The sequence below is a fragment of the Coturnix japonica genome, chromosome 28 (assembly GCF_054131305.1).
Source record: "Coturnix japonica strain WE chromosome 28, WE-NBRP24, whole genome shotgun sequence".
Classification (NCBI taxonomy): domain Eukaryota; kingdom Metazoa; phylum Chordata; class Aves; order Galliformes; family Phasianidae; genus Coturnix; species Coturnix japonica.
Genome location: NC_140690.1, coordinates 3,887,574 through 3,904,905, shown reverse-complemented (window position 1 = coordinate 3,904,905; position 17,332 = coordinate 3,887,574). Strand labels below are relative to the sequence as shown.

Below are 17,332 nucleotides of genomic sequence, written 5' to 3'. Positions count from 1 at the left end.
TGCGTTGGTGAGCATATTTCCTTTGTGCCTTTGACAGTCACATTTGTGGCAATGGTAGATGCCATGAGGAGTCTGTTCAGGAAGCCAGGAGTACTGTTCTGGGTCATGAAAAGGCAGCCAGTGATTTGACTATCACATGTTTATGTGTTTTGATGTTTCACAGTGGGTCTTAAGTAAAAGGAACTCAGGTTTTGGTTGCCTGCAGGACAGATGTTCTTTTGGGTTCAATATGTTTGCATAGTGACTTGCAACCATGGGACTGGTGTTCAAGGACCCTCTTGGTTCCTTCAGTTCCTAGGTTCTTTCTTGCCTAGATTTGACACTTAGTTTCAACAGAAGAGCTGATATTCTCTAGTGAAGGCTATTAGTTTGGGCACAAGTGGTAACCTAAACCTGTTCCAACCTGTACATACAAACCTGCAAGATGGTCTCATTTCAGTCCCTCAGTCAATACTTTTTCTTTTCTTCCCTCAGAGCCAAAACCTGTGTTTATAAACCAGGAGAAGGTGCAGAAAGAGCTGAGTGCTGCCCTGGCAGCAAGTGCCTCCCTGAGCTGTGAAGTAGCACAGGATCCAAGCGAAGTAAAATGGTACAAGGATGGAAGACTGCTTGCCTCCTCCAGAAAGTTCAGAATGGAATCTGTGGGCAAAACACGGCGTCTGGTTGTGGAGCAGCTGGAGAAGAAAGATGCTGGAGAATACATCTGCGAGGCTGCTGGCCAGAAGATGACCTTCAAGTTGGAAACAACTGGTGAGCATTTGCTTTGGGAACACTAAGCAGCTTTGGTGGGATGTGGATGTGGGGGAATGGGTGGTTTCATTGACATGAGAGAACAGGCAGTGATGCTGTGAAACCAGATGGATGATGCTCAGCCTGGCCATGTGCCTCAGAGCTGTTTGCTCAAGGAAGCCAAGTGTAGTTGTGGGTTTGCTCTCAAGAGCACAGTTTGGTAGGGATGAGTTGGCGGTTGGACTAGATGACCTTAGTGGTCTTTTCCAGCCTTAGTGACTCTGTGGTTCTCTGCTTCAGGAAAGACCTACTCGCTGACTTACACACGTGTCCAAGTCAAGGATGCAGCAGAAATAAAATCTGTAGCAGAAAAGGCAGAATCTCGTGCCCATCTTACAGTGAAAGGTAATTATGCTTCTGATGACGATTTTGCTTAAATTATCTTATGTTATAAACCAGATAACATCCTTTGCTTTAATGTCAAGGAAGTTAAACACCACCATGACCTTTCACAGAAATAAAAGCTCCAACCTACCTGCCTTTCTGCCCACAAAATATCCAGCTTCTCTTTTGGGATTTACTTTGCTAAGTAAAACAGGCGATTTTCTTAGGAAGTTGATTTTCTACCTTTAGACTTCAGATTTGTGTTTGAACGTTGAGGGATAAAAACATAGCTTGAATTTTTCTTCATCTTCTCTGTATGTTTGAAATGAGCACAGGTTGTGTTTTTTTTTAATATATACAATGTTAGGGTATATATATGATGTTAAGTGTGGTAAAGAAAAGGGAGACATTTGAGTTAGCACAGTACTCAAGAGTTCAGTCCCCAGCTTTGCCACTGTTACAATTATAAGGGCAAGAACATCCTGGAAAATGAATTTCTCCTAAGTAGAGTCATTACATTTGAGCTACAGAGACCTTTACTAGGAGAAAACTTGTTGTTCAGAGCTACGTTGCTGTATTTAACCAAAGTAATTATCAATGTCTGTGTTTCACTGATCCTCTATTCCATTTCGTAATGCGAGGAGTTTGATATCGAGATGGGAAGGTCATGATTTGATTTGGATGTTGGACTGGGAATCAGAAGATCTGGGCTCTCTTCAGGTTGTCAGTCTTATTGTCTGACTTCTTAACAACTTTCCTTTCTTTCTACTACTTTTTTAATGATGTTTTAAGGCATTTTGAGCTGATAGGTGTAGTGTTCATGTGCAGTAATGCTGACATGAGTAAGTAGGGTGATAATGTATGGTTTTTTATATTCCTTCTAAATCTCTGCTTTCTCTTGTTCCATCCTTCTTAAAGAGCAATCCATTAATCTAGTAAAGGAGCTGTGTGATGAGGATGTGACTGAGCCTGAAGAAGCCAAATTTGAATGCGAGATATCCATTCCTTCTATGAAACCTCCCAAGTGGTATCTGCGTGAAGAAATCTTACAGGCTGGCAGAAACTTGATTATGCAGCAAGAAGGCACCATCCACTGGCTGACCATACCGAAAACCACCACTGATATGACAGGCACCATTCAGTTCTCAATTGGCAAATCCAAATCCACAGCCAATCTGCTCATCAGAGGTAACGTATCCTGGCTTGATTTACATCATGAAGATGAAGAATTAATTAACGTACAGTCTTCCTTCACTGGAGTCTTTGAAATATTGTGTGTTTTCTGGAGGGTCTGCTCCATTTCCTTTTAAAAGTCGTTGGACACTAAATAAGACAGCTGCATCTCAGTAAAAGATCTGTTTGAATAGTTGTGATGTGCTTACTATTCAGACCTACAGAGCTGAGGTTTTGTCCTTGGCTATACCAAAGAAGTCAAATCAGGTGGAATTAATTGTATTTCTGAACTAGACAAGTTTAAGTTTGGTAGCACCTAAATTTGATGCAGTTTGTCATTGATTTCATCTGAAGGAAACTTCCAGGCTTCTTATCTGCTGTTGTCCCCAGCGTAAGAGTCTCCATTCACATCCTAAAGTACTTGTTATATTTTCAACTCACTCTTATTTGAAAAAAAGCCTCAACTGGGAGCAATTTAATAAGCACAGAACAAGAGCTGGACCTTGCATTTAGTAGATAATATACAGTATTACTTTATAGAAATGTAGTCAATGGCATTCCCTATAGGCAATCGTTTGTTTTATCTTTAGAGTGGTTCAAAGAACAATTGTGAACATGGAATTAATTGGAATGGAATACACGCAAGAGACTTTCCTCTTCTTCCAATTGTCCTCATCCTTTCTTCTCTTCCACCCCTGTTTTGCAGATTACCATTTACAAATCACCAGGAAGTTGGAGGACAAGACAGCTTTGGAACGTCATTCTGTCATCCTGTCCTGTGACTTCAGGCCTTCTCCAAAGGTTGTGAAATGGTTCAAGGGCCACCCACCCATCGAGCCCTCTGAGAAGTACAAGATCAAGAGGGATAAGCATTCAGCAGAGCTCAAGATTCTGAAGCTGAAGCCCGATGATACTGGTGTGTACAAGTGCAAGGCAGAAATTGCAGAGACTTAGGCCACGCTGACAGCTGAAGGTATGAGCATGGAGGGTGGCCTCTTCCATGTCCTATTTCACCTCAGATTTCTCTTCTTAAGGTTCTTATTTTTGTAACAGTTCACCTCGTTTCCCCACAGCTCGCAATGTAGAAGTGACGAAGCACCTGCATGATGTGGAAACTGAAGAAGAGAGCTCTGCTGTCTTCTCCTGCGAGCTGTCCCATGATGACGAGGACGTGGAATGGTTCCTGAATGGCAACCTCCTTTACACCAACAATTACAATGACATCAAGAACGTTGGCAGTTGCTGCACACTGACAATGAGTCAGGTTAAGCCTGAAGATGCTGGCACAGTGACAGTGAAGTCAGACAAGGTGTCAGAAAGCGCGCGCCTGAAGGTGATAGGTGGGTCTGGTCACAACCCTCCTGGATGTAAGAGATGCTAAGGAGCTCCAGTTCATTCTATTGTGAAGCAATCCTGCTTCTAAAGCTCACCTCTCTGGGGTGACAAGTTATCAGGGGCTTTCTTCCAGTGGAAGGTTCCATTGCAGCAGATATCAACGAAGGAGGATGGTTTTGGTGTCCTGCCAAAGCATTCCATTGCTTTTTATCATCATTTTACTTAACACAAGAAGAGTTACAGGAGCAATTTTTTTACTGCTTCAGTGCCATGCAGTGTCAATGCTATTGTCTCCAAGGATTTATGACTGCAGGGAGAGATCAGCTTATCCTCTTAATCCTGTGGCCTGCTGTATGAGCTCTGCTCCATGTGAGGGCAATGCCAGCTCTCCAGCTTTAGAAGAGCTGCATCCCAATAACTTCATATGATATCAGTCCCACCCACAGCAATGCAGGCTGTCCCTCCTGTTCCCTGTATTCTCCTACTGATTAGTTCAGAATTCCTTAAAGCGCATTCTGTCAAGAGACATGAAACCGCTTTAGGTTCTATATTGGTGTTGTCAGTACTGGTAAAGATTTATTGATCTCTCCTTAAAAAGCTGAAAGCAACTGGAAATGTCTCAACTTCTGTATCACGTTGTTCTGTTTTGCCTGTTTAATTGCAGAGAAGCCTGCTGTCTTCATGAAGTCCTTGGATGATGTTTTTGGTGAGGAGCGGGGTGTGATTAAATTGGAATGTGAAGTCTCTAAAGAGAAGGTCAAACCAGCGAGGAAACAGGACGGTGATGTGCTCACTTCTGGCAACAAGTATGAGCTGGTACAGTCTGGGAAGACCCTATGTCTCCTTCTCCATGACCTCGAGAAGCCAGATGCAGGTTTCTATACCTGTGATATTGGCACTGATGTTGCCAAGTCAAATGTCGGCGTTCAGGGTAAGTACTGCGGAAAGTGAAGGAGTGCTAAAAGCACAGTCAATGTGGTCACTATGTCTTACACCTATTCCCCCACGAGCCTTAATAGTTTCTACAATAGAACTGTATTTCTGCAATTTAGCGCAGTGATGTCTGGAAAATTCCCATTGCTTTTGAAGTAAATGTATCTCCTTTTGCCATGAAAATCACAAAAAACGTCAAGAATGTCCTGGAAATGATTCCTTTCTAAACATCCCTAAAATGGAGAAATGGTTTGAACACCAGTAGGGGTAGGATGGTAACAAATTAGCTAATAGAAACATTTAATGTCTTGTTGTAGGCAAAACCCTTTTTCTCACGCAGCATCCTAGAGTTGTCCTCTCTGTTAGGTTTTTCCCTCTGTAGCTCATTGAATCTTCATTGTGCTCCATGGACTGAGCTGCTCTCCTTGTAGTTCTTCCAGAGCAAAGCCAAGAGATTCACGTCTCTTTTTTTTTATAGCTTTCTGGTAATTCTGAGTGGAGAATGTCTTAGAGAATACATCAGTGAGGAACGCAGCCATGATCTGCAAATCCTGAGTTCAAACACCAGTACTGCTACTCACATTGGTCACGAATGCCTTTTCTCCATCTAAACCTCATACTAACCTATCTCTTATCTTCCAGAGCTGAATATTGGCATTAGCAAACGGCTGAAAAACAATGAAATCCAGGAGGTAGAAGATTGCACTTTTGAATGCATTCTGTCCCATGAAAGCATTGATGAGTTCAAGTGGACACTGAATGGAAGCAGAGTGGAAAGTGGTGGGCGATTTAAAGCTTCTAACGTGGGTTGGTAAGAGACTCTCCTTATCAAAAGTGTGACTCCTACTGACTCTGGGGAAGTCGTTTTTATTGCCCGTGGTCTAACCTCCAAAGCCTCTCTGTCTGTGAAAGGTAATGAGATGGGAGAGATTCTGGGGTCTGATTCCTTCAACTGTCTTCTGATAAGATTGTCATGAGAGCTAACTCATAATATGGTTAAAGTGAATAGCAACCTTCTACTTGAACCTTGAAGCACTGAGAATTTCTCTTAAAAATAAGTAAAAGGAGGAACCATTTGACACAAATGTGAGAACTACCCAAAGCACTGGGGTAGTGTTGGAAATGGGCATCTCACTACAGCTTGTTCCATTACCAGTAAATCAGGAATGATCTGTTGAGGCAACTGTGGGAGCAAATATCCTCTAAGTATAAGCTGAAGGGATGGCCTTCACATCATCTAGCTGTACAACAAATTCCTATCTAGAACATGTGCATCTGAGAGCATCATCTGAGGCTCCCAGTGTGATCAGTGGAGAGAAGGAAGAGGCAGTTTTCAGACATGGTTCATCATCCTCAATGGGGTAGATTTAAGAGAGAATTAATGGTGCCTGGAATTCTATTGTCTGTACTTTACAGATTACTGCTGGCTGTAGGATGGCCTCTGTTGCAAGTGCCTCTCTAACTTATCTCCAGCATGTAGATGCGTGTATTTTGAGAGAGGCATCCTACCCTAAGTGTATGTTACTCAAAAAGCATGTTTTCTTTCAGAAAAACCTACTGAGGTAACAAAACAGCTGGAGGATAAGACAGCAGCAGCAGGGCAGGACATCAGCCTGAGCCGTGAGCTGTCGAAACCAGATGTGAACATCAGGTGGTACAAGGATGGCAAAGCAATCAGAAAAAGCCAGAAGTACGACTTGCAGCAGGAGGGAACTGGGGCCATTCTGATCATCCATGACTCTACTGCCAAGGACAGTGGGGAGTACACCTGTGAGACAGAGGACTCTGAAACAAAAGCCAGGGTCACTGTGCAATGTGAGTTGAAAAGCACACTGGGGAAGGCATGTAGAGAAGTCGAGGTAAATATCTGCAGCCTGTGGGTGATGTTTTTCTCTTCTGTTTCCTTGAGCGGGATCAATTCTTAGTTTTCAGAAAATATGGTGGATTAAAATATTTTAGTTAAAATAATCTCTAAACTGAATGATAAATGGCATGAGAAAGCAAAGCTGAGAACTAAGCTCCAGAAGAGAAAACAAAGTCAAGTATGGCATATTTAGAGACAGGTGAAGAACCCTTGAGTGCACTGAGGAGTACTAGCATACTCTGGAATGTCTCTTGGGCTCCCTACAGCACACATACTTGCTCTGGGGCATGTCTGGATGTCTGTAGAGCTAATTGCAGGGCCCTGAGAAACCTCTGGGGCACATTAGGGGGCACTGGTTTCCATGTGAGTGTTTCCAGGTTCCCAGAAGTCAACAGGGAAGCCTTTGGAGACCCCTTGGGAAGACTCAGTGGGGCCCTAGAGTGATGTAGCAGCTTGTGTTGGTTGCATCTGCTTGGCAGGGAAGCGATTTCCCTGGTGGGAGCTGACTGACTGGGAGGTGATTCCCTTGGTTTAATTAATTTAATTACCTGGATTATAATTAAATAACACTGTTCAGCGTTCAATCAAGATTATATTTTTCCAAAGTACTGCAGTCGTGCATCTGTAGCAGCTTTGCTAAAATATATCGAGTTTATTCAAAATTCCAGTGATGCTCCTAAAGCACTTGAAGTGCATTTGAGGTGGCGAGTGACAAAACAGCTCTGAGAGAATCATCATCAAATCAGAACATGGGAACGGTAACTAATAGCAGAGATTCTGATAAGAATATTTAAATTTTCAAATTACCTTTTTCTAAAGTTGTATTTCACCAAGTTTCATCAATATGCACACTGAAGAGCTGACTTGCTATGTTTCTTTTTATAAAAAATCATGTGTTACAATTGAGAAAAGAAGGTATAGCATGTAACATCCTCCAAGTAAAGTGCAAAAAACATTTCTTCACAGTTCCAATTAATGTCTTATGTTTTGTTCAGACTCACTAAATGATGTATTTCAGGGTACATCACATGGGAATATAAGAAGACTATTCAGAACAGGAGCTGCAGAGAAAGATGAACAGCAAGTGAAGGTAAGGCCGGGAACCAAGGACACAGCTTTTGTGTCACTCAGCCACCTGTGGCAGAGGTCAGGATTTCAGCAGGGATTTCTGCAGACGTTCCTTGAACACCCCAGGGTGGGTGACTCCACCACCTCCCTGGGCAGTCCATTCCAGTGCCTGGCCACCCTTTCTGAGAAGTAATATTTCCTAATGTCCAGCCTGAACCTCTCCTGCCGCAGCTTGGAACCATTCCCTCTAGTTCTATCAGTAATGACACGAGAGAAGAGGCCGACCCCCAGCTCACTGCAACCTCCCTTCAGGAAGTTATAGAGAGCAATGAGGTTTCCCATGAGCCACCTCTTCTCCAGGCTGGACATTCCCATCTCCTGCAGCCTCTCCTCATATGGCCCCATTGTGCTCCAGACCCCTCACCAGCTTTGTTGCCCTTCTTTGAACACGTTCCAATGCCTCAGTTTCTTTTTCTCAGTGAGGGGCCACAAACTGGACACAGAATTAGAGTTGTGGCCTCACCAGTGCTGAGTACAGGGGGACAGTCACCTCTCTGCTCCTGCTGGCGTCACTGTTTCTGATGCAAAATGTATGTAAGTGTCACATGTGTGACATCCTTTTTGATGGAGTTCTGTGACTGGAGTTCAATGGATTTGAGAGCTGTCTTGAAGCCTGTGGGCATCACCCAGGAGTTGGGGTGAGAGGATGAGGCGTAGGAACAGGAACCTCTTTGGTCGTTATTAACTCCCAACTTTTTGGTCAGGAATCTCTGTGTGTTTCTTTATCATGTAAAGAACAGAGTCATTGTGCAGCTTGTGAATGAACTGATTCACGCCTGCTGATTGGTGCTGTTCTCTACAGGGAGCTGCAATGGAAATGGACACTTGTGGTCCACTGTCCAGCCCCCTCTCGTGTTGGATTTTCTGGGCTTTGAGACACGTCTTCCAGATGCACTTTGTGTTATTTCTGATGTGTTGACCTGTTGAGCTCCAGCCCCAAAGGAGGATTCAAGTACTACCATTGGGAATGTAGTATTTCTTGCTAAACAGAATTCGTGTGCACCCTTGTCTTTCGTCTGCACAAAGGATCTTGTAATCATCTCTGTCTGTGTTTCTTTTAGAGCCAGAGATGGAGCAGAGAGGAACACAGACTTGGGTGAATCTTCATTCAGGAGCAGGGACACATCATGCTCATCTGAGGTGTCTGGCTGACAACAAGAGCAGAGAGGTAATTTTCATAGGGTCGCGTGCCCATTTTATTTTATTTTTCATTCATGATGCATAGAGGCGTTCCCCAGACAAAGTGAGCATTTCTCAACTGGACTTTCTAGAAATGAGCTAGGCAGTGAAAATGGGTTTGAAGCATTCCTAAGAGCCCCGCAAGAGAATGCTGAGAGTTAATCTGGCACCCTCCTTTGGAAACGTCCGTTGTCTGTCAGCTCTTCAGCTGTGCCCTAACACCTCCCATTGCGCTGCCACACCAGGATAGAATTCCAAGCCCACACTGAGTCCTGGAATGTTGTGGTGCCGTGTTGGAATCAGATGTGACCACGTGGTCTTGGCTCCCCGCCTTGTGGGGGGTCATGGTGGACCAGGCTGTTGGCCGTTGGTGATGTCATAAGCGGCTGGAATGAGGGGAGGAGCGGTGCGTTCTGTGTTCCTTTGTGGGTGAGCTAGTGGTCGGAGTGGTTGGTTGTCTTGTTGTTCTTGTGCCTTTTGTGCCGTTAGTTAGTTAGTTTTGTTAGTTAGTTAGTTTTGTTAGTTAGTTAGTGTTGTTAGTTAGCGTTGTTAGTTAGTTACTGTTGTTAGTTAGTGCCGTTAGTTAGTTAGTTCCGTTAGTTAGTTAGTGCCTTTAGTTAGTTAGTGCCGTTAGTTAGTTAGTGCCTTTAGTTAGTGGCTTTAGTTAGTATCTTTAGTGCTTTTTCTTCTCACCGTCGTGTGCAGCAGCTTGTAGGTAAGTTGAGCTGGCGTGGGATGGATGGGTGGGCAGTGAGGTGTTGAGAACTGCTGGCTGTTTGAGCTCACAGCACCGTATTGCTTACTCTTGACCATCAGACGTAATTTTCCCCGGTACACACATTCCAAAGGGGGTATCAGTAAAGTTGGCACCTGTCCCGTGCTTCTTCCATTGTCTTTGCTCAGTAGTGGAAGCATTGTAAAGTTGCTGGGCGGACAGGCATCACGTAGCCTGAGACTCAGCATGTCTTGCAGCAAGTGGGTGGGACAGTTGTGCTGTGTGTGTTATTCCATGGATGTCTTAGCCCTGCTCACTGACCTGCTCTTTCTCTCTCCTCTCCTCACCCTCCGCCCACTGCCTCGGTGCAGCTTTTGCTCTCATTTCATCCGAGCAAAGCGACAAGGAACTGCTGCAGATAGCTTGAGGTGATCTCACTGCCAGGTACGTGCCATGTTTTGTCCCCCCGCATGGTTTTGCCGCAGTGTATGCGCGGGTAGCTCTGAAGAAGTCTGTCCATACTGTGCTGTGTGAATAGAGAAAACAGAAGTGTGTTTCTGCTCTGTTCCAGCTGTTCACACTTGCTGTGATGGGTGCTGCGTGCAGTGGGATCAGCCGAGAGCCTGAGTTGGCGGCGACGGAGGTACAGTATGAAGCTCTGGCCAGTCTTTTTTCCCTGTGTTGAGCCATTAGAAGGAGCTGCAGGTGTACTCTCCTGCAGGAAAGAATGGGCCAAAAAGGGCCTGGCCACCTGTCTGTGCCAGTGCCATTGCTGATTAGTCTGGGTAGAGAGAGATGCATCTTTGCATGGCCTGGCAATGCACGCCAGAAAGGGAAATAACTGTGATGAGACGTGCAGCTCCTTCTGAAGTGCTCCTGATAAGGACGGAGCGCATTTGCTGCAGCTTTCTTTGCAGATGTGCTCCTCACCTTGAAATCCTCCTGGTTTGTCCTCATCTCCTGACCACGGCCTGTGCTCTGTTTTGCAGGCTGATAACATGCGGGAGCCGCAGCTGGTGCGTGCTATGTCATCTTTAAACGTACCAGCGATTGCGGCAGCCCATGTTATTAGGAGCCACGTCGCCCAGGGGCCGGATGAGCTCTCTCTGGAGGTAAGCAGTTCCAGGCGTTCCTTGTTGTTGTGCACAGAATTAGTATAGAGTGTGAACGCCTCGGGAATACTCTCATATTTTGTGTCGTAGAAGAAGGCTTTTGTTCTAGCTGTGCTGAAGCTGGGATTGATGTTTCAATCTTTTGCAGGTTGGAGACATCGTGTGCATTGTTGATATGCCACCAAAGGAGATGAGCCCCTTTTGGAGAGGCAAGCGTGGCTTTGAGGTAGGCACACATTTTTGACTAGAGAGCACAGCTTCAGTAGAGTCGGGAATCTCCGGTTGGAGCTGCTCTGCCTGCACAGGATGGCTTCTGGATGCAAACAGTTGCCCTGTGTCGGTGTCAGAGGACCTTCCCTTTGGCTCTGGGCTTGGGCTAATGCCCACCTGTCTTTTTGTTCTTATTACAGGTTGGTTTTTTCCCTGGTGAGTGCGTGGAACTCATCAGGGGAAAACTGCCCGAGTCCATCCTACATTCATTGCCAAAGCCAGGTGCGTATTTTACATTTGACAATGCGGGTTAGTAAAATGGGGTCTGAACATGGCTTTCAGGGGGTTCATTAATGCCCGAGTTGAGCAAGCTTAGAAAGAGAACTGCATTAAGCTCCTTGGGCACCTCCAGGGATGGGGAAAATCCGTTCTTGCGTGTCTTTGTTGGGAACATGCTTTCTGTTGTTACGTGTTCTGTTGAATGTGTTGCACTCGGCCTCGTCCAACCGAGCCAGGGCTGAAATGAACTTGTTTTTTTGTTTTGTTGCGCAGAGCCAAAGAAACGGGGCAAGTTCATCTCCTGCCTTCGTTCCCTGTTGAAGGCCTGCCCCAGGAGAGTGAAGCAGCCTGAGCCTCCAACATTCTCGGGATCCATGTCCCTGCTTGACATCGTTGAGAGGTATTTAGCCAACAGGACTTGAGGGCTGAGCTGTAGGAATGGAAGCATCCTCTGCTGTTTGAAACAGAGCGCTTTTCTAAGCTGTGTTTCAGCAGAAACCAGGCATTGCCCGGAACAGGCAACTATTGGCAAGGGTTCGGTGCAGCTCTTCCCTCACCCTGCACCACGACTGACAGCATGCTCTGTTTTCTCTGCAGAATGAGTTCTCCCAGTAAGAGGGCAGAGTCAGCAGCTTGCAGTTGGCGTTCCTGCTTCTGCCTGGGCAAACCATCCCCTGTGGCCAAACGCCAACTGCAGAGCAGTGCCAGGGAGCCCTCTGAAGCTGAAGTCTTGGTCCTGGCAGGTAAGCATGCAAATCCAGCTTTCAAATCACTGCTTGTCAGCAACACAGGTAGAATTCATGCTTTCAGTGGGCTTGTACATCCTTCTGGCATTCAAGCCTGTGCCTGACATCTTCAGTTGACCCCTGTCTTTCCCAAATGAGTCTCTTGTCAACACAAGAGCTGGACCTGCACGAGGATCACTTTCAAGACAGTGACACTGTTGCTAGAAGCCTATTTGCTTCTGCCCACCATCACTGCATAGCCAAATGTCAAGAACCTGTTTCATGATTCATCTTGTGAAACTTTGACACTAACTGCTGTGCGTCTACTCCTTCCTAGGTGACCCGAGCCCTTGTATATCTCCAAGACGCCAGGCATGTTACGATGCAGCATCCTGTGATTCCATCAATGAAGAACTGTTACTAAGCACAGGATGCTGCAGTTCAGATGAAAGCCTTCCGTATAACATCAGTTATAAAGAGAAGAATGCCATCATCGTTGAAGCTCTCGTTCATCCCATACCTGTTGAAGCTGCTGACCTGAGCCTGCCAGACTCCTCAGGCACCAGCCTGAACCGAGTGCCTTTTGAGGACAGCCCAGCCCAAGCACAGCACGAGTGCCCCGACAGCAGCACAACCATGCAGGCTCAGGTCAGCATTACAGAGGAGAAGCCAAACATCTTGGAGGGGGAGGTAGAATCAGGCCAAGAGTCCCAGGCTCCGGGCAACAGCACGACTTCTGAGACACTCTCGTCAGACAACAGAGAATGAGTCCCATCTTTCCTCCAGACCTCACACCCCCTCCTTTTTCCTATTGAATAAAGGCACGCTCGTGCTCAATCAACGCCTTGACTGAATTCTGAGTTTTCATTCGCAGAGATTGGGATGAGTACAAGAAACAGCAAGACAGCTCAGCTTGCAACGCTCTGGCTGTGGGGTGCGTGCAGGGACACTGTAACCATACAGGGAAAAACTTCCACTGCTTCCTCAAGCTGTAGTCCAGCCCTGCTACTGCTCTGTGGCACAAAGCCCTGAGGGATGTTCCATATTGTTAACCTAAGTGAAGCCAGCTTCATGCACTGTGTTTTGTTGTTGCTGGGTGAGAGGGGGATGCACGTTGGTGAGAAGATGAGCATTGCTGGATCTGCCACGAGTGTCCCTTCTGCCTCTAAGAATATGTCCTAAGTAGGATGTGAACACTGCTGGCCCTTCCTCATTGCACGTGCTTGGAGGATCTTCAGTTCTTGCACATTTCAGGATGTCTGTCAGTGACTACGAGGAAATTCTCAAGTACTAGGAATTCCATGAAACAGTTGGAACGGGTAAGTGTCATCTTTGTACAGAAACAGCACGCCTAACAGTCTGTCTCACCACTCTAGAATTAATCTGAGAATAGATTAACAGCTCTTGTCAGTTCTCTAAGTCAGGTTTCATTTGTATAAATTTGGAATTCGTTTTTTAAACCAGTTGGAAATTGTAATGTTATATTAGAGAAGAATTCACACTCAACTTTAAGCATCTGTGTTTTGATTTGTAGGTGGTTTTGCCAAGGTAAAACTCGGGCGGCATCTTCTTACTGGTGAAAAAGTTGCACTAAAAATCATGGAGAAAGTTACTGTAGGGGTAAGCCAAAAGGCATTTAAATATGATAATATCTTCTGTTGGAGTTGTGGAGTTCTCAAGAACACGGGGGCAGGTGGGATGGTACATACGAATGCAGCCTACTGGTCCCATTGCCTTTTGAAAGATGCTGTAGAGCTGGAAAAAGTTTAACAGAGCACCACAAATCTTGTTGCTGGTTGTTCAGAGGGCAGAATTCTCTGGCTTTAAAATGGAGGAAGTTATTACATCATTACATTACATTACATTATTGTTACATTATTACAGCAACTTTACCAAAATGCCAATGAAAATGCTGAATGTTTTACTTTTCATTTTTCACAGCTCTGTTTCAGAATTTCTATGGGAGTGATGTCAGTCATTGCTGAGTTGATGTTGAATTGTGTACTGTCCCATATGTGCTTGTTCTGTTCCACAGCTGTCAGATGTGGTACCTGGTATGTCACAGTAGTTAGCGATTTCATCGCTTGCTTTTATGGTCTCTTAAGGATGACTTGCCTCATGCTAAAACAGAAATTGATGCCATGAAGAACTGAAGTCATCAACATGTTTGCCCATTGGATCACGTAAGAGAGACATCAAAGAAATATTTATAGTCATAGAGGTAAGAAATAGTTTCTGCTTTCTGTGCTGTCATTGTTACTTACCTTTCTCTGATACTCTCTAAATGCATTTTCAGATAACCTTATCTTACAGGGAAGCTGTTTGATTGCATTGTTTCTAAGGACCGCCTTTTGGAAGAGGAAGCTCCAGTCTTTTTTTGACAGACTGTTTCAGCAATTGCTTCTGTTCACAGTCAGGGTTATGCCCAGAGACCTCAAACCAGTGAGCCTGAACTGCAGTCAGTCTTCCATAAATAATAATGAATGTGTTTTTATTTTTCTGTTGGCAGAGAGAGTTACAGTACTCCACTCCATTCCAGTGGACTGCAGGAGAGAACTGAAGGGGGGAGAAGTAACACAAAGTAGAACTCATGGGTTGAGATAGAATTATGTACTGAGATAGAGAAAAGGATAATAGTTATGATGAATGCAAAAGCAATTGCTCACCACCTACCAATCAGTGTCCAGTTAGCCTCCTAGTAGTGGAAGAGATTTACATGAAGTTGTACCCCCTTCAAAACTCCTTCCACAATATGTCATATAGTATGGAATATCCTTTGGCCAGTTTAAGTCAGCTGTCCTAGTTCTGTTCCTTCTCACTTCCTTGGGCTCTCAGCTGAGATTGACTGTGGCTCTGTACAACGCTGCCTGGCAGCAACTGTAAGCATCACTGCGCTATCTCCATTGTTTCTCTAGAATGAAAACGTAGTATTATATCAGACACTGAAGAAGATAATTCAGTCCCAGCTGAAACTCAGACAATAACTTGTGCTTAGGATTCTTTCCCTACAGGAAATGTTAGATATTTATTTCTATGTGGTACTGTGTTCTGTAGCTGAGCTGGATTTTGTTATCCTTGAAGAAGTATCTTCCTCTGAAAGGGGAGTAAAACATGATGCTCCTAATGAGCGGAGCAGAGACACAGATCTGATCTGAGTGTTGGTTTCACATTTTTGTGATGCTCTTTGCTGCAGTTTGTATCTCGAGAGAAGCCCTTGTGGTGTCAGTCTGTTGTGTAACCTGCTCTAGTTTTGTGCCTCAAGGAAGAGTGATCCTTTAAACAAATGGTGGCTATACAGAGGGTATGGGGTGAGATGCATTCCTCTGGCCCCATCCAATGGATTTTCTGTCACTGAAGTCTTGAAGCACAGGTTAGGTACTGGAAGGCTTGAATATTTCCTCACCAATAGGTTAGAGCTTGGCATTTTGTAAGCTGCTGGTATCACTCAGTAAAGCAAATCATTACAGCACGAGCATTTTCCTAGGCATCTTATGAAATCCCTCTATCTAAGGAACCTTTCCCCTCTGAAAAATGAATCATTGTCTGTATGTTTTAGAAGCAACTGGCTTCCAGCTGAGAAGCTGATGGATTTATGGGCTTGGACAGGAACTGGGTGTGGAGGTGACTTGTAGAGATTTGTGCCTGAACCTGCTGCTCTGGGAATCGTGAGACCAAGTTTCTCAAGAGCTTTTCCCACTCTCATCATCACTTTCTGCGAGGGATGAGGCTGCATGTTCTCTCTGGGTAATATGTTCAGTGCTTGGAAAGCTATTTCCTTCTATCTAGTCTGCTGTTTAGGTGTATGACTGTTTCCTGTCACAATCCCATCGTGACCTGCTGGCCAGAGCCTCAGTCAATCTTCATACGCACCCCCTCTCCCCACCCCGTAGGCATTGAGAAGCTGCCATGAGGTTCCTCTGCACCCTGAACAAACATCTTTCTCCCCAGCTTCTCTTCTCTGAGTGGGAGCTTCAGCCCCCTGCACAGGCTGGAGGTCATCCATAGATCTTGCTTCAGGTTGTTATCCTTCCTGGCCAAAAACCAGATACAGTATTGTAGATGTGGTCCAGTGAGTGTTGAAGCAGGAATGACTTGTCCTGGTCTGGTTGTGCTGCTTTTTAATGCAGCTGATGATCTTGTTGTACTTCTTTTCTGTCAGAGCACACTGCTGGCTTGCATTCAGCCTGTGGTCTCTCACCACTTGTCCTCCTAGTCCCCAGGTCCTTTCCAACAGATACAAGCTAGTATTTCCCACCTGGGATATTGGAAGATGGGAACTTGCCAGCAGTCAGTGAAGATCTCTGAGACAGCGAGAGCGAGCGAGCTTTGAGTAGACTGGGAACCACTGTCCACAGCAAGAAATAAGAGAAGAGAAAAGATGTTTCCTTGGGCATTTGGGTGGAAATCATTCCTGACTGCTTTCTCATCCACCGGGAAAATCTGCTGATTGACAATTTGAAGCTGATAGACTTTGGACTCTGTGCAAAGCCAGAGGTAAGAGGATGTGTTAAATCAAATACAATGTGCCCCCAAGTAATGCATGTTTGACCACCGTATGCAACAGGGGCTTGTCCAAACAAACTCCTTAAAATCAAGCTGTTTCTGTGGCTGACATGTCATTGCATCTTGTTTGGATTGGCCTGAACTGTATGAGAGTGGTTAACAGATTGCTCAGAAGCACAGGTAGATAATTTTCTCTAGCTAGACTCCCTGTTTTCATAGTCTAAGCTGTAGATAATCTTGTAGGTATATCACCTGTCTTATGCAAGGGTCTGTAATAGGAGCATGGGGTTGGTGTGCCTAAGGAACCCTCTAAGGAACTGCATGTAGGATGAGATTGTGGATAGAATAAAATGACTTTTGCAGGTGACGTACAAATCCTGTGATTGCATATGCTTGAACTGAATTGTTTCTTGATCTTCAAACTGATTTCCAGAATCCTTTATTAACATGTAAGATGGGTGCTGGTAAGAAAGAATGGGAAGACTGCCTTACTGATTCCAAGAGAATTACTTGTCCTCAAATGATTTTTCCTGGCCAAAGTTAGAGCCTCTCACAGGTAATCGAGACCAACAGGCTGTTGTTGCACAATCAACAGGCACAATCTAGATGATCAGCTGAGGAAAATAAAGCATCATGCCAAGGGTACTAGATAAGTGAGCAGCTTGAGATCTGCACATTTATGTGATACTCATGGTCTTAGACAATATTTGTTTAGTGAGGTCACATTGAATGAAAACAAAATCTAAGATTAATGAAAATATACAAAGGAGAAGAAGCCTCTGAGGCTTCTGAAGTGTTATGACCAGAAGACATAAACTCTGTTTTTGAAAGAGCAATTTGCTCTGTTAATTATCCATCATTTTTGTGCAGTCTGTTTTGTCAGACTTGTCTTTAGCTTCCAAGTTGTATGTGAAGACTTGTTTGCACTGTAATGCACAATGTACGAAAAATTGGGAGATGAAAATGTGAAGAGTTTTTCTATCTTTGATTTCATGTCTGGAATTTTGGAACCCACTACTTGCAGTTGTTAATCTGTCCAAACTGGTCTGGTTTGCAATGCCCT

The 17,332-nt window shown here is 44.7% G+C and overlaps 4 long non-coding RNA genes across 4 annotated transcripts; all 4 read left to right on the top strand.

Annotated features, from left to right (window-relative positions):
• Positions 1 to 3,003: 3,003 nt before the first annotated feature.
• LOC146756094 (uncharacterized) lies at positions 3,004 to 4,569 on the top strand. The gene is made up of 3 exons (XR_014937619.1): positions 3,004 to 3,259; positions 3,360 to 3,626; positions 4,286 to 4,569. It is a non-coding gene; the product is annotated as an uncharacterized LOC146756094 (long non-coding RNA).
• A 1,557-nt stretch (positions 4,570 to 6,126) lies between these two features.
• On the top strand, positions 6,127 to 10,541 carry LOC146756093 (uncharacterized). Its single transcript, XR_014937695.1, has 6 exons — positions 6,127 to 6,369; positions 7,437 to 7,508; positions 8,608 to 8,714; positions 9,812 to 9,884; positions 10,012 to 10,083; positions 10,430 to 10,541. It is a non-coding gene; the product is annotated as an uncharacterized LOC146756093 (long non-coding RNA).
• A 470-nt stretch (positions 10,542 to 11,011) lies between these two features.
• LOC146756092 (uncharacterized) lies at positions 11,012 to 11,776 on the top strand. Its single transcript, XR_014937555.1, has 3 exons — positions 11,012 to 11,044; positions 11,315 to 11,441; positions 11,639 to 11,776. It is a non-coding gene; the product is annotated as an uncharacterized LOC146756092 (long non-coding RNA).
• Positions 11,777 to 13,890: 2,114 nt separating this feature from the next.
• On the top strand, positions 13,891 to 15,618 carry LOC146756091 (uncharacterized). The gene is made up of 2 exons (XR_014937615.1): positions 13,891 to 13,987; positions 15,323 to 15,618. It is a non-coding gene; the product is annotated as an uncharacterized LOC146756091 (long non-coding RNA).
• The last annotated feature ends 1,714 nt before the right edge of the window (positions 15,619 to 17,332 follow it).